The sequence below is a fragment of the Miscanthus floridulus genome, chromosome 12 (assembly GCF_019320115.1).
Source record: "Miscanthus floridulus cultivar M001 chromosome 12, ASM1932011v1, whole genome shotgun sequence".
Lineage (NCBI taxonomy): Eukaryota > Viridiplantae > Streptophyta > Magnoliopsida > Poales > Poaceae > Miscanthus > Miscanthus floridulus.
This window is the reverse complement of record NC_089591.1, coordinates 66964396-66976535: the sequence shown is the minus strand read 5'-3', so window position 1 is coordinate 66976535 and position 12140 is coordinate 66964396.

The following is a 12140-nucleotide window of genomic DNA, read 5'->3' as shown; positions in this document are numbered from 1 at the left end:
ATGGTTCTAGGGTTTGTTACTCTTGGAGCTTGCTCCTAGCCGGCTAGGCAGTCACCCTTGGTCTTGCCAACTCGTGTGGCAGCCTTGGGAGGTTTGTAACCTCATTCTCAGAGCTAAGAAATCACCTCTCACTTCAAGAGTTCATTCTCTTGATTTGAGAACGAGGGTAAGGCAAGCCTTAGTGGCAAGCCCAAGTCTTTTGTGGCTTCCTCAACAACGTGGACCTAGGCAAACCTTTGTGGTGAGCTGAACCACAGGATAAATCTTGTGTCTTGCGTGCTTCATCTTGTTTACTTGCTGGTTTAGCTCTTTGGTAGCTGGTGTTAGGGTTTGGTTGCTCGATCCACTCTTGTGTGGAGTTTCTATGGTATTCAGTCTTCGAACTGGATCTTATCTTTATATTGCAGGATTAAGCAGCTAGTGGGGTAGGTTCATCTCTGTAAAATCTCAGCTATGTTAGATTTATTTTCTAAGAGCTGTAGTGCCGCCCTTCAGGCCGGCAGTGCCGCCCTCTGTTCTGAATAGAGTTTTGAGTTGAATTTTATAGGCCTATTCACCCCCCTCTAGGCCTCCTTTATCTTCTATAGATCCTACAAGTGGTATCAGAGCGAGGTTGCTTCGTATATGCTTCACCACGTGAAGTATGGAAGAAGGAGGAGGTTCGAGGACCGTTCGCGATGCAAACGCAAGTGGTGTGCACATCGAGGATGTCGGCAGCAGCAGCGAGCTGTCCATGTCGACAGCAAGTGATGGCACCATCAAAGAAGCCAAGACCACTGATGCCGAAAGAAGAAAGGCAAGAAAAGAAAGAAAAGCCAGCCAAGATCGCAACAAGAGAAGCTAGAGAAAAGAAGAAGGAAGAGCAGCGGCTCAAGGACAAGAAGAAGAGAAAAGAAGCTAGAAGAATCACAAGAGAGGCAAGAGTCAAGAGAAGGGCAGCAAGAGCTCAAGAGCAAGAGAAGAATGAGTATGATGCATCATCTAGTGAGCTCTCTAGTAGCTCGGATGATGGAGATGATGATGTGTCATACCATGCTTCAAAAGATAGCAAGAAGGTGAAGAGCAAGGACAAGAAGAAGGATAGCGATGACAAGGGCAGCAACAACAACAAGAACAAATATGCCAGCCGTATCCTTTAATTATTCTTATTTGTCTAACCATAACAAAAGGTCCTTTATCAATGTACCCATGGGCAAGTTGCCCCATTTTGATGGGACAAACTTTGCCAAGTGGAAGCACTTGATGAGTGCCTATCTTGTAGGTCTTCACCCCGGTCTTTGGGAGATTGTGGTGAATGGATTGCAGCCATCGGAAGATCCCGAAGTGCCAACAAATGAGGAGTTAGCTGCTGTCCATCTCAATGGCCAAGCCACAAGCATTCTTCTTAGTGCCTTGGATGGAAATGAGTACAACCGAGTGATGAATGTCAATGTTGCAAAATAGATTTGGGACACTTTGCATCTAGCACATGAAGGTGTTGATAAAGTGAGGAAAGCAAAGATTGATTTGTTGATGGCTAAGCTCAATAGGTTCGTGATTGTTGATGGAGAGGGGCCACAAGAGATGTTTGATAGATTGATGACCTTGGTGGGCAAGATTAGAGGCTATGGATGTGATGAGCTTGATGATCACAAAGTGGTGAAGGTTATGTTGGAAGCCTACTCACCAAGAAATGAGACCGTAGTTACCTTGATTAGAGATAAGAAGAAGTTTGAGCACTTCACACCAAATGATGTGCTTGGAAGATTGTTGACATTTGACATGCAAAGAGAAGAAGCCAATGAGAGGAGAAGACTTGGTGAGTTGCAAGCCAAGCTAGAAGGCATGAAAATCAAGGAAGTAGCTCTCAAGGCCAATAAATCAAGCAATCAAGGCACCTCCAACAAGGCAAAGGGCAGCAAGCAAGCATCAACAAGTCAGCCCAAGGAAATCAAGTCAACTCCACAAAATGATGATCCAAGTTCATCCTCAAGTGAAGATGAAGATGATGGGGCTGATTACATGAAGATTGATGACATGGCTTTGTTCATGAAGAACTATCACAAGGGGCTAAAAGGAATGGGTATAAAATAGTGCAAAGAAGGTTCCCAAACAAGAAGAAGAGGACTTGCTACAATTGTGGCAGCACCGAGCATTTCATTGCTAAGTGTCCCTATGAGAAGAAAGACAACAAATACAAGAGGGACAACAATGAAGGCAAGCATGAACACAAAAAGAGATACAAGCAAATGGGAGAGGCACACATTGGGCATGAGTGGGACTCAACTAAAGAGTCAAGTGATGAGGATGTGAAGGTTGCAACCGTGGCCATTCTAAAGCCATCCTCTACACCAAGGCTCTTCAACAACATGTCCGATGATGATGACCACCACTCCACTCACATTTGTCTTATGGCAAAGGGTGAGAAGGTAAAACGAAGAGCCAAATCTCCTTCACCTCCTAGTGACATCTCTAGTAGTGAACTTAGTGATTCTAGTGATGATGAAACTAGTGATGTTGAGAAATATGCTAAATTGACTAAAAATTTGGATCCTAAGACCAAGCTCTTCATCACAAATCTAATGGAGGAATTAGAAAGTGTCAAAGCCGAGCTAGCCGATAGAGATGAAAATCTTGAGGAAACCGAAAAGATGTATATTGGCTGCAAGGAAGCTCTTGAGTTAGAGAGAAGTGAGGTGGACTCTTTGAACAAGGCCTTGGCCGAAGAACAAAGAGAACATGCTCTCACAAAGAAGGCAAATATTGCACTCAATGACAAGTATTGTGTCTTAGTTGAAAAGCACAACAAACTTGAGGAGCAATATAATCTTCTATGCGAGAGCACCCCACTGCCCTCCAACACAAATGACATTTCTATTCCCTCCACTAGCCAAGGGTGTGGAAAATGCTATAATCTTGACTTAAATGTTTATTCCACTAACCTTGCAAACATGGAGGTTATGAAAAAGGAGATTGCTAGGCTCAATGCTATGTTAGGCAAAAGGTGCATGGAAGGCAAGAAATCTGCTGGTGGCAAAGTTGAACAACCAAAGAGGCCGCAATACAAAGATGGAAGAAATCCACACATCAAGGATGGGCTTGGGCACACTCATGGAGGTAAAACCAATGGGAGAAAGGTAATCAATGGATATGAGTGTGTTCAGTTCATGAGCAAAGGGCAGGAAGGTATAGATAGGTCTGCACAGATGGTGGCACAAGGCCAGCCCAGAGCAGCACCAGCCTATGGGCGGCAGTGCCCTATGAAGGGCGGCAGTGCCGCCCCCCATAGAAAAGGGAAGACCACCTCCTCCTCCTCTGCTCATGTCAAGCCCAAGAAGAAGGTGTCTCATCCTGAGCAGGTTGTCCAGAAACCAAAGAAATCTATCTGGGTCACTCCAAATAGATATGCTTATCAACCAAAGGCAAAAACACCTCAACAATGTTTGAATTCTAACTTTGTTTTGCAGCACAACAGCAAGGGGGAAGTGTTTGCCAAGTTTGTTGGCAATGGTCGAAATGTTTATCTTAATACTTTCATTTGGGTTCCTAAAGTTCTTATGACTAACGTGCAAGGCCCCAAGAATATTTGGGGACCTAAAACTAGGAACTAAACTTGTATTGCAGGCATACTCCTCCGGTGGGTCAAGTTGGGTACTTGACAGCGGCTGTACAAATCATATGACCGGAGAAAGGAGTATGTTCTCATCATACTCCCCAACTACAAATTCAGATGAGAATATCATATTTGGTGACAATTCAAAAGGGGGTGTGATTGGACTTGGTAAAGTAGCTATTACACTTGATCATTCAATTACAAATGTCTTACATGTTGATTCCTTGAAGTACAATCTGATTGTCCGTCTCTCAATTGTGTGAGATGGGCTACAATTGTCTCTTCACGGATAAGGGTGTGGAAGTCTCTAAGAGGGAGGATTCCTCTATTGTCTTTACGGGTCGCCTCAAGAACAAGCTTTACCTAGTTGATTTCAGCAAAGGTAAAGCTAAGCTTGAGACCTGTTTAGTGGCAAAATCTAGCATGGGTTGGCTATGGCATCGCCGACTAGCTCATGTTGGGATGAGGAACTTGGCCAAACTCCTAAAAGACAACCACATTCCTTGGACTAACCAATATTCAATTTGAGAAAGACAGGATTTGTAGTGCTTGCCAAGCAGGAAAGCAAGTAGGTGTACCTCACCCACCAAAGAGCATCATGACCACCACACAACCGTTGGAGTTGATTCACATGGATCTCTTTGGACCGGTCGCCTACCTAAGCATCGGGGGTAACAAATATGGTCTAGTTATTGTTGATGATTATTCCCGTTTCACTTGGGTGTTCTTTGTTTATGATAAGTCCCAGGTGCAAGAGAAAGTCAAGATATTTGTGAGAAGAGCACAAAGGGAGTTCGGTCTTCCTATCAAGAAGATAAGAAGTGACAATGGGACTGAATTCAAGAACACTCTAGTTGAAGAGTTTCTTGATGATGAGGGCATCAAGCATGAGTTTTCAACCCCTTACACCCCTCAACAAAATGGTGTAGTAGAGAGGAAGAACCGTACACTTCTTGATATGGCAAGGACAATGCTAGATGAGTACAAGACGTCGGACCTCTTTTGGAGTGACGCCATCAACACCGCTTGCCATGCCATCAACCGCCTCTACTTACACAAGAAACTCAAGAAGACTTCATATGAGCTTCTAACCGGTAACAAACCAAAGGTGTCATACTTTAGAGTGTTTGGGTGCAAGTGTTTTATACTTAACAAAAGACCCAAAACCTCTAAATTCGCACCTAAAGTTGATGAAGGCATTCTTCTTGGTTATGGATCAAATGAGCATGCCTATCGTGTCTTCAACAAAACCATGGGTAGAGTTGAAGTCATGGTAGATGTGACATTTGATGAATCTAATGGCTCTCAAGTGGAGCAAGTTGATTCAAGTGTTGTAGAAAAGGAGGATCCACCATGTGAGGCAATCAAGCAAATGGCTATAGGCGACATTAGGCCACAAGAAGATCGAGCCACTGATGATGAGGATCCCTAGGCTGTTGCTGCACAAATTTCAGCTGACGCACTTCATCGACAAGGGCAGCACTCACCTACTGAAAAATCAGCAGGGGAGTGCCCCCCTGAGGGGGCAGTGCCGCCCCATCCACCTCAGCAGCAGCTCCTTCAACTCCTACTCCACCACTTCAAGGGCTTAACTTGGAGCCTATCTTTGAACAAGAAGAAGCTAAAAGTCCAGAGGAAGAACAAGGAGGTGTTGAGCATCCAAGGCTACGTCAAACTATACAACGGGATCACCCCGTTGACAACATCCTTGGGAGCATTCGAAAGGGGGTAACAACCTGTTCACATTTAGCAAATTTTTGTCAATATTACTCGTTTGTTTCCTCTTTGGAACCTCTCAAGGTAGAACAAGCACTTGGAGATCCGATTGGGTCATGGCTATGCAAGAAGAGCTCAACAACTTCGAGAGAAATCAAGTGTGGAACTTGGTGGAAAGGCCCAATACCAATGTCATTGGTACCAAGTGGGTCTTCCACAACAAGCAAGATGAAAATGGCTGTGGTGACAAGGAACAAGGCAAGATTGGTGGCCCAAGGCTTCACTCAAGTAGAGGGCTTGGACTTTGAAGAAACATATGCACCGGTGGCAAGACTTGAAGCAATTCGAATGCTTCTAGCCTTTGCTGCTCATCATGACTTCAAGCTATACCAAATGGATGTCAAGAGTGCATTTCTCAATGGCCCAATACAAGAGTTGGTGTATGTGGAGCAGCCACCGGGGTTTGAAGATTCCAAGTTCCCCAACCATGTCTATAAACTCCAAAAGGCGCTCTATGGGCTTAAGCAAGCACCAAGAGCATGGTATGAATGCCTTAAGGAATTCTTGCTCAAACAAGGCTTTGAAATAGGCAAAGCTGACCCTACACTCTTTACTCACAAAGTTGGAAATGATATATTTGTGTGCCAAATATATGTCGATGACATAATATTTGGTAGTACTAACCATGTGTATTGTGATGAGTTTAGTAGGATCATGACTAAGAGATTTGAGATGTCCATGATGGGTGAGCTAAAGTTCTTCCTTGGATTTCAAATCAAGCAAATGAAGGAAGGGACATTCATTAGCCAAACCAAGTACACCCATGATATGCTTAAAAAGTTCGACATGGTGAATGCCAAGCCTATCAAAACTCCCATGCCAACCAATGGACATCTTGATCTAAATGAAGAAGGGAAAGCCATGGACATCAAGGTATATCGCTCCATGATCGGCTCTCTACTTTACTTATGTGCATCTAGGCTGGACATAATGCTTAGTGTGTGCATGTGTGCTAGATTTCAAGCCAACCCAAAAGAGTGTCATTTAGTGGCTTGTTAAAAGAATCTTGAGATATTTAGTACACACTACTAACCTTGGCTTGTGGTATCCCAAGGGCTCCAAGTTCAATCTACTTGGCTATTCAGATTCTGATTATGCCGGTTGCAAGGTAGATAGAAAAAGCACTTCGGGGACATGTCAATTCCTTGGATGGTCTCTAGTGTCTTGGAGTTCAAAGAAGCAAAATTGTGTAGCCCTTTCCACCGCCGAGGCCGAGTATGTTGCAGCCGGTGCATGTTGTGCTCAACTACTTTGGATGAGGCAAACCCTTCATGATTTTGGATGTCAATTTACCAAAATCCCACTCTTGTGTGACAATGAAAGTGCCATAAAGCTTGCAAACAATCCCATAAGCCACTCAAGAACCAAACATATAGACATCCGACATCATTTCCTGAGAGACCACGAAACCAAAGGAGATATCGAAATTCGTCATGTGAGCACCGAAAAACAACTAGCCGATATCTTCACTAAGCCTCTCGATGAGTCAAGGTTTTGTGCTTTGCGAAGTGAGCTAAATATACTTGATTCTCGTAACATGGTTTGAAATATGGCACACCTCGGTTTGACAACCTAGCGACATAGGAAAATGATTTAAAAGGATATTATATTGTGTTTCAAAACCATTTCAAAAGGCCAACTAAGTGTCATGACCATTGTCTGTATTGTTGATTGCTTACTGGTCATGATATTTAGATAATATATATCCATATCTGAGGTAAAGGAGGTCATAAAGTTTCAGCGTAATCCCTGCAAAATTGGCAGGGCGGCAGTGCCGCCCATAATGGCCGGCAGTGCCGCCCTCTGAAAACTAGGCCATTTTCTGCCAATTTTGACTGGGTTGCGGGGCTCATTTTCTTCTATCTATTTCATTCTCTGGCCCCGACCCAACTCTTTCCTTCTCTCCCAGCCGACGCCGACGCCCGTGCTTCTCTCTCTTTCTCTCTCAAGCATGCCCCGTCGCCGTTCCTTGCGGTCTGCCACCCCGGCAGTGCCGCCCCTATAGCCGGCCAAGTCTCCTCGTCGCTGGCCCCCTACAGGAAGCTCCTGGCCGAGCCCCTTCTCCTCTTCTCCCTCCATTCCATCATTTTGGAAGCAAGGTGAAACCCTAACCCCATTCGATCTATGCAATGTGAAAGTTTTAGTCATGGATTCTTGTTTCTAGGGGGAGTATGAAGGGTTTAGAAAGGTTTTTGATGAGTAAATCGAAATGATTTGAATTTCACCGGTTGGATGATTTTGGGGAGAGCGGCAATGCCACCCATGGGACCATTAATGGCACCCCTAGCAGATTCTAACTGCTATACTCGATCTCATTAATCTGATGAAGTTCAGAATGGATTGGATTCATTTATCAAAAATTGTTTCTAAAGTTTTTCATACTCAATCTTTCAAATCCATGACTAGGGTTTCATATTTTTTTCGTTTAGACTGTGATTATGAAATTGTGATGATGGATAGACACTAGTTGGAAGTAGAATTTAACCAGAACGAGAAAGTTGAAAATGAACTAGAGAAGCAACTGAGGGCGGCAGTGCCGGCCTCAGGGGGCGGCAGTGCCGCCCTACCATGCTGATTCCAAATCTAGCAAAGCTTCCTATGTCATTTTCAAAATTCTTTTTCTTGTTAAAACCTGCTTACAACTGTTTCTAACTCATTATCTTATACAGTTTCTTATCAAGTCTCATTTAATTGCATAGATGGACCGAGGAAAAAAGGAAGGTGATGTCAACTAAGCAAAAGGTCAAGAGAGGCAGGGGACAGGCAAGCTATATTCCCTAGTGACTAGAAATCTTGATGAAGACCTTGCTGAAGAAGAAAGAATTCAGAGGATGGGAATGACCATTCGTGTGTGGCCTAATTCTCCTCTGCACATTTTAGAGTTTGATAGCAGCTACATGAGAGAAAACACTGATGGGTTCAACCTCAATCCTCCCCAAAACAGTGACAATCATATAGTTCTTGATTATTCCATGAGCTGGAAGAAGACAGGTGAAGCTAGAGAGATTGATCCTTACTCCTCTAACAGGTCCAGTGGCATTGATTATAGATTTTGGAATGCTTTCCAATCTGATTTTTATGCCACAACCATCCTGTCTAAGCCAAAGGGCAAGATCAGCAAGATGCAGTACATTGATTTTGGTGACTTGGAGAGTAGGGATGATCATGGGTTTGCTGCAGCCATCAAGACCTGTGACCGCTTTGAGATGACAGATATCATGAGTTTCAGGCATGATTGGAACAGGAGATTCTTGCACAGTTCCATGCCACTTACTATTAGGAACAGGGAAGTGGATGAGCTTCATTGGATGACTGATGGGCGACATTATCGCATTGATTTTGTCACCTTCTATCGTATTCTTGGTTTTGGACACATCCACAGGGGATATGAGAGGATTCATAATGAACGTCGTCTTGAGCCAATGGAAGTAAGCTTCATGTGGGAGAATCAAAATCTTGCAGTTCCTGATTGGTCTAGGACCAAGCTCAAGAGCTTCTATTACATCATGAACAATCTTTTCAGGATCACTCTTAACCCCAAAGACAATGCAACAGATTTGAATGGCTACATCACTAATGTATTGTCTAGGTTTCCCAGTAGTGAAAAGTTTAATGTTCCAAGGTTTATTTGGGTTGAGCTAGCATATGCCATGGATGATGGGAGGAGATCTTTGCCCTATGCTCCTTACCTCATGTTTGTGATTGAGAGAGTGACTGGCATGTGGTTCCCTAAGGATTGTGAGCACACTATTTACAAGATCAAAAAGACCCATGGTGGCTTAGGGGGACTTGGGTCAGCTGCTCAGCGCACTTGTTCTAGAGGACATGGAGATAGTGGGGCAGCAGGCTTTCACTCTTCTAGAGCTAGCACATAGAGATATTCCTGAGCCGTCTAGGGCTAGGGAACAAAAGAAGAAGTCAAAGTGGGGGAAGATGAGTGCATGGATGAAGGCAATCTTTGCTCATTGTGCATATGCTTCACAGACTGCTTATGAGGATAGAATGGAAAACAGGGAAGCAGTGAGGCATGCTAGGGAGATGGCGGGGCTGCCACCCCTTCCACCAGTGCAGTCTCCACCTCAGTTTCCTAACTTGCCTCGCCTTTCTTCCTCTGATGAGGAGCAGGATCAGCCACATGAGCACCATTATGAATAGCCAGATGATCAGCAGTATGGGCACTCATATGAGCCTTTAGTCAGTACTACGGGTACCCATAGGGGCAGCATTTTGAGTAGCCCCAAAGGCAGTAGGACCTTGGTGTAGAGATTCACTCCACAGAGGCCGATCCATAGGTTCAGGCAGCCTTGTTTCGCACATATTCTAGGAGACCGCGTCCTTCGACGGATCAGCCAGGTCCTTCTACTTCAGCTGGGGCATCTCCTCCTGACGTTCAGCATGCTTCACTTCACACACCCATGTCGCAGGACGTGCCCGCGTTGACTCCGACAGTGACGAGTGACTTTTCTTCTTTTTCTTTCTTTTTGGTACTTGATGCCAAAGGGGGAGAAAATTAGAGGGGTCAATAGATTTTCGACGCCATGAGTTCTCTAGCAGCTGCGCTTTATGTCCTAGATCCTATGAGAGTAGTTGTTAGGTTGTGAGTTTGAGAGTCGCTCAAAACTCTATTTTATGAAATAAGCTACTTTATGACTTAATTTGCTTCGGATATGGACATATATTCATGGTTACTGTTTTAGCTTGTCATATTCTGAGTTTAGATTGTTTTATATTCATATGATCTGCTGTAGGAACCTGATTGCTACCTGACCGATATAGTCAGGATGGTAGTGCCGCTCTCTGAGGCCGGCAGTGCCGCCCTATGCTGTATCAGCCAGGGTCTTGTGTGCTTGAACTGATATAACCTGTCATATGCATCACGTTTATTCCTGTGACACCTTGTTCAGCACCCCACAGTAGGCATGGATGTAGGGGGAGGTTCCCATCACACCTAAAATGTGAATCGTGGCCTTTCATGCCAAATTGAGAATTCAAATCTCTATTCACATATTTAGGGGGAGGCTCCTACACCCATGGTTCGAAAATCTCAGTTTAGATTTCATATCTTTTGAAAGCTCTAATTGGGTTGTCATCAATCACCAAAAAGGGGGAGATTGTAAGTGCAATCAAGTCCTATTGTGGGTTTTGGCATTGATGACCACCAAATTAGAGGACTAATGAGATTTATCGAGATGACAAGCAGGGAATCAAAAAATGAGGATGATGTACAGGTTGCAGGTGTCCTAATTACAAAAGGTGGCTAGACCTAGCTCAAAGGAGGTTTAAATTCTTTTATGTTTTGAAATTGAGTTTAGGGAAAGCCGTACTATTAAGAGGGATTTTAGGACAGTTGGTCAACTGTTGAACTAGATGCTCAAATTCTTAGATTTACATCCTCTCACCTAGTCAAAATAGCCAGCCAAATTTCACCTCAACTTACCTGTTTTGGCTAGGGTGGCAGTGCCGCCCTATTAAGAGCGGTAGTGACGCCCTTAACTGACCAGTTAGGACCCAAGGGGTATTTATACCCTTCAGGCCCAGCGCACAACGGTCATCCACTTTCACTCAGTCATTCTGCTTGAAACAGAATAGAACCAAAGCTCACCCTCTCTCCTCCATTGTTGCTCCTTCATTCCTCAAGCAAATTCTTGATTCCAACCATCAAAACTTGAGAGAAAAGGCAGCAAAACTCGATTGAAGAGCTAGATCCACTGATTCCCAAAGTCTAAGAGCATTTGGTTCATGTTTGGCCGGCGGTTCTAGGGTTTGTTACTCTTGGAGCTTGCTCCTAACGGCTAGGCGTCGCCCTTGATCTTGCCAACTCGTGTGGCAGTCTTGGTAGGTTTGTAACCTCATTCTTAGAGCTAAGAAATCACCTCTCACTTCAAGAGTTCATTCTCTTGATTTGAGAATGAGGGTAAGGCAAGCCTTAGTGGCAAGCCCAAGTCTTTTGTGGCTTTCTCAACAACGTGGACCTAGGCAAACCTTTGTGGTGAGCTGAACCACGGGATAAATCTTGTGTCTCGCGTACTTCATCTTGTTTACTTGCTGGTTTAACTCTTTGGTAGCTGGTGTTAGGGTTTGGTTGCTCGATCCACTCTTGTGTGGAGTTTCTGTGGTATTCAGTCTTCGAACTGGATCTTATCTTTATATTGTAGGATTAAGCAACTAGTGGGGTCAGGTTCATCTCCGTAAAATCTCAGCCGTGTTAGATTTATTTTCCAAGAGCGGCAATGCCGCCCTTCAGGCCGGCAGTGCCGCCCTTGGTTCTGACAGAGTTTTGAGTTAAATTTTTACAGGCCTATTCACCCCCCCTCTAGGCCTCCTTTATCTTCCTGTAGATCCTACAGTGATAATTATTAAATAAATTAGTCTACTTATCTATAGTACAGATGATTCAACATCTCTTTTTTATAGAGATTCATAAAAAAACATCAGAGATTATATATGGATATGCCAACATATTACTTATTTTGAATTTATTCACAGATGGAATTTTTTCACCTCCAATTCCGATGCTTAGAGCTTATTTCATAAACACCAGTTTTGTGCATCTAGTTGTTAATTAACATATGTGGGTAGAGAGAGTGATTTCTTATCCACTTAGTGTGTGACTAACTGATCCCGTTAGTTCCAAATATCTATATACATCAATTTGTATATAGGTATTTCATATTTGGTACTACCTCTGTTTGCGTTTACTTGTCACCGAATTTTTCGCTGTAGCAATTTTGACCATAAGTTTTTTCTGTAAAAGATTTTTAGATACATCAAG